The sequence below is a fragment of the Leptonychotes weddellii genome, chromosome 13, assembly GCF_054177405.1.
Source record: "Leptonychotes weddellii isolate Sample4059 chromosome 13, ASM5417740v2, whole genome shotgun sequence".
Lineage (NCBI taxonomy): Eukaryota > Metazoa > Chordata > Mammalia > Carnivora > Phocidae > Leptonychotes > Leptonychotes weddellii.
Window position 1 is genome coordinate 78,766,812 of NC_138381.1, and position 5,103 is coordinate 78,771,914.

The window sequence follows — 5,103 nt, forward strand, 5'->3', positions numbered from 1 at the left end:
CTGCCTCCCCGTGTGTCCCCCCCACCCCGAGTCCGCTGCTTCATTTCTGCCCAGAGACACCCTTCCCACGCTCACACGCTGCCTGAGTCCTCTTTGCTGGGGGGTGTGAGGGTGTGTTAAGCCGGGGTGGGGAACAGCCTCTCTGCTCCCTCCAGGATCCCACTGGACACCATGGGCCGCTCGGTTTTCACTTCTTAAAATCCAAGGATCTAAAACTTTTCTTATAATTCTTTGATTCACTCATTACCTCAAATACCTTCTGTTTCATTTGCTTAATGTTTCAAATGGATTCACTGTCTTCAGGGAAACCATCCTTGCCTTCACAGCTGCAGTTACCCCGAAGCGGATGTCGTGCTGATAGGCACGGGGCAGGAAGGGGATTTTAGCATGCATCTGCACGTTCCATTGCAACCTGGTACATGACGTTGCAAAGGCAATCTATATGAGCAAACACCAGAGATCGTGGGTCTGTGTGTCCTTCTTACCAGACTCTCAATCCTAGAACAAGCTCACCCTCCCCAGAGGGAAAGAACACCTGTCCTGTGTGTTTGTGCATTTTTGTGGGCTTTTCCCTCTGGAACTTGCTCTGTGATTGGAGGAGCGCTCTGTGGTCTTAGAGAGTTAACCCTGGCCTTCCTGGGCTCGTTTGGTGTGGCTGTAGCCTTTTTTGCAAGGATGGGGGGTGTGCAAGGAGTGATGGGGTAAAGGTGAAGCTGATGGCCTGGAGGGGCCATGCACAGGGGAGAAGGAGAGTGCATGCTCACATTTGCTCTGTGATTCCACCACCCCCTGCAGAGAGAAACCCCTCCTCCATCCCCTATCCTGGGGTAAGACTCAAGGAAGGAAGGAAGGCACATTCCTGAGGACAGCTTCTCAGAGAAAGGCAGAGCTGGAAATGTAACAAACCAAGAGGAATAATCAGCTGCTGATGAGAATGCCGATTCCATCCCTAACCCCAGGCCAATGAGCCTGGTGGAGAGCAACGCAGACTGACTCACTCGCTGTACGATAAAAAGCAAGGCAAATGTGTACACACGGCAATGATCTGCGTGTTCTGCAGGCCCATGTATGTGGGAAAATGCCCGGATGAAGGTCTGGAATAATCCATGCTAACATGCTGATGACAGGTTATATATGAGTTGGACGCTAGGATAAGGTTGGGACACATAAGTTTTCATTACTTATATTAGATTGCAGCTTAATTTTAATACGTTTTATATTTTTAGAATTTTTTATTGAAACCCCTTCCATTAAAATTTTCAATTTCAATTTTTATGTGTGGGTGTGTGCATTACATATATAACAAAAATCCATTTAAACAGATTTTAAAATGAAAACAATGCTCTTTTCTACCCAGGAATGATGAACTGATCTTACAGCATCTACCAGACAGATTGCAGGGGCTGCAAATCCCCCCATCCGCCCAAACCTCACATCACCCGTTATCATGCATCGTTAAAGACGACTGCAGGAGGGAAAATGACCCCAAGCCCGAATGTTAGATGAACACATTTCCTCCTCAGCAAATGCTGATCACATATCAGCTGGGAGATGCTATTCATCTACTGACTTGGGGCGGGAAGTTCCCACAATCGCTAACAGACAGGAAATCATCATTAGCCCCAGCGCCATCATCATGGATTTCCAGGGGTCATGGCTCATTGAGGTTCCTCTGGGAAACTTGGGTTGCAGTCCCTGGGTCAGGGTGCCTGATAAGCCTTCCCTCTCGCCGTCACCCATCCCCATGAGCGCCCATCTGCGGTGTCACACATTCTCCATATAATACAGTGTGTGCAGTGTCTGGGGGATATATATCAGACGTGTGTGTACATGCATGTGTGTATATATATATATATGTATTCCTGTGTATATATGTTCCTGTATGTGTGTATACATATATATATTTCCAGCAAACCAAACAGAATGGCTGCTTTGCCAGCAACAGGGACCGTTTGCTTCCCCGACAGCACCAGTGTTTCTGTTCTGTGCTAGTAAACATTTTCATTAATAATTAGCAAAACAGGGATAATTTGTTCGATTCATGAGGACAGAACCTTTCCCATGATGGGACCGCCACGCTGGGCATCTGCCTCCTCTTGGTCTCCAGGGCTATCACCCCACAGCTCAGCCAACCAGATGCAGCGGCTGGGAGGCCCCCCAGAGTGCATGGTACTACAGGGAAAGGTGCAGATCCCGGGACCCAGCTCATCCCCGGGTGGGAGTCATGGCACTGTGGGTTCAGCGTCCCGGAGTTCTTACTCCGCCACGGTCCCTGGAAGCTCCGTACATAATGCCGAGCAGTGACATCACGGGGCTTTCCATGATGCGCTAGCCAGGGGGAGGCTTTCCTTCTGTGCGGACTTCTGTGCTGAGGTCTCTCTTCCAGAAATGAGCTGCAAAGCCCGCTCACTCAGCTCAGAGGCTGGAGGGGCGAGAGCAGACGGCGGAGGAGGACGAGGAGGCTGGGAAAAGCACCCGGAAAGTGTCAGAACGTGGAGGGCAGCCCGGGAGTCGGGGTCCGGTCCTGAGTGGGCAGGCTATAGGACCTAATAGAGGCTGGCATGGCCCGGGCAGGGGAGCCCCGACCTTGGCCTTGACCAACAGGAAGGAAATGTCCATGGCCAATACTATGGAGCGGACTGTCCCTCCCTGTGGCGTCCTGAGGCTGAAACGAGACTCTGCGTGTCATCCGGCATCCCACGGGGCTGGGGACACGGTGTGTGGTGGATCCATGCGGAGCACAGATCTCCACAGCCCCCTGGGACCTGTTCCTCCCCAGATCCCCAATCGATCGTTGCTTCTTCTGATCCTCATCAGCCTCAGAGCTGAGAGGAAAAGGCACGTGAGGGGAAACCAGAGGCCAACAGGAGGGCGGGCTAGGTTCCTGCAAGGGACCGGGGCCGCCGCCAGCACCTGTCCCCGACTCCTGCAACACTCCTCTCTGTTCTACATCCACTTGAACACTTAATTTATGGATGCAATTAATAGAAGCCAATCAAGCAAGGCTAAGCACACAGTGCCATGTTCCACAACAGAGGCTTCCAATAGCAGTTATGTTAGAATAGTAACAACACAGGGGAAACGCCTGGTCATCCCGACTGGCTTGTGCAGGCTGACGAGACGGATGGTCTCGCCGGAGCACCGCCGGGGAAGGAGCTCAGTGTGGCCAGAGTTCGACGGAATCCTGCAGGTGGCCCACCAGCGCATCCGGCATGTGGTACATCCTCAACTTGCACCTGTTCACGTTATTAATGCTACCGTTCCCGCATCTGGGGAGGAATGTGATTACTGTCACTCTCTCGCCGCATTTGGACACTGGGCTGCAGTTTGGCCAGTCTGTGCTTGGCTGAAAAGAGCTTCTTTGGTTTGGACACGTGGTTCTTAAACTCTTTAATCTCAGGGACTCCTTGCATTCGTAAGAGTTTATCCAAGACCTTAAGTACTTCTGTTTCTCTGGCGTTTCCTCCCATGCCAATGAATGCAACCCCATTTAAATCCATCAGGCAAAAGGGCCTCTGTGAGCAGAGCATTTAGATAAAGACAGACCTGCCAGCTCGAAAGCTTCCCGCTGGCTTCCTGCAGGAAAGGAAAAGAAAAGCCAGACTCCTCAGTAGATACCACCCCACCCCGAGCCACGGCTGGAAGGCAAGCAGGCTTGAGCTCAGATTCTGGGTCTGTCCTGAATTCCGTGTGACCTCAGCTGGGTGCCGCCTCTCCAACTGGGTGCTCAGCTGGACCACCAGGAGGTCATTGGAGAAGCACCTCTGCGTTCCTCCAGCTCGGTGTGAGCACTTGGTGCTTGGTGCTTCCTCGTCTGTTAGAAAGTCTGGTATCTACACGGATGCATGGGTCTGAAGGAAGGAGAATCTGCCAACATGCTAACCTAAAGGCACCTCCAAGGATGGGATATGGATTCACAAAGCCCTGGGTGTGACTCTTGGTTCAACCATTCATTCCCTGCTGCATGACCTTGGGGAAGTCATTCCTTATTCCCACCCCTTCAAGGGCTCAGTGTGTCTTGACGTCAGAGTGGGACACCATGACTCCACTTGGAGCTGGAGTCCCAGCCTGAAGCCCTGCAGAGAGAGAGAGAGAGGGAGAGAGAGAGGTGGCCAGAGGTGTCTGCCAGCTGGAACTCAAGGTCGGGGCCTTTCCTGCTCACCAGGGGCCATGCCATGATGGGAACCTCCCAGGGCTGGGGGATCTCAAGTTCCCATCAGCAAGAAAGTGTTCCTTCCTTCACGGAGCAAGGCCACGGTGCCTCCAGGGAGGGCTCTGGATAACCGAAGACAAAGCTCGTGTCCCAGCTCTATCACTCCCTAGCTCAACGGCAAAGTGAGGATGTTGCTAGTCCAAGCGGACGCCAGCATGTCATGCACTGGGCATCCACCACACCCACTTGCTGTGCAAGGGCTGAGTACCTCAGTCCTCATTTGGCCTCTGGTTCTGTGTAATCAAGAGAGCTGATACAAGAGAGCTGCCTGGCGGGAGTTCCAACTGTGAACCAAGCGCCACAACATCGAGGATCCCTTTCCCTCCCACTGAACACAAATATGTCTCCAGGGGACCCAGGCCCTGCCTGATATCCGAGACACGTTCACAAGCTCATGACTCTAGCACGCCCTCCCACCCCCGACCTTGGACCTGAGCAGGGCAGGATGGAGAAGAGCAGACGGGAGGCACCAGGAGAGGGGGGTAGGAGCACATGGCCATGTTGACCGAGGCAGGGAGGCTCGCGGGCCTCCTCTGGCTCATTCCAAGATTTCTCTGCATTACGCAGAAGCAATTCCAGAATATCAGCTCTTAATTGGAGATGCCAAAGACAGAAAGGAACAAAAGAGCTAATTCATATTGAAATCACAGTGGTGCTGATGGGAAGAAATGCTGGGAAGGCGGCCGTACCCATCCCTCGGCCAACAGGAAATGCATGCCCCGTCCCCAATTAGGAAGGAACAATAAAAGTCCAAATCGCCAGCATAGAGAAGGACAAAATTGGGCAATAACAGCCAAGCTGCCTGACAACTTATTCTTAGCCGCCTGGCTCCTGGTGGTGGGCAAAGGGAAGGAAATTCATGCCCAGAAATAGAGTAACAGTGTTCTCTG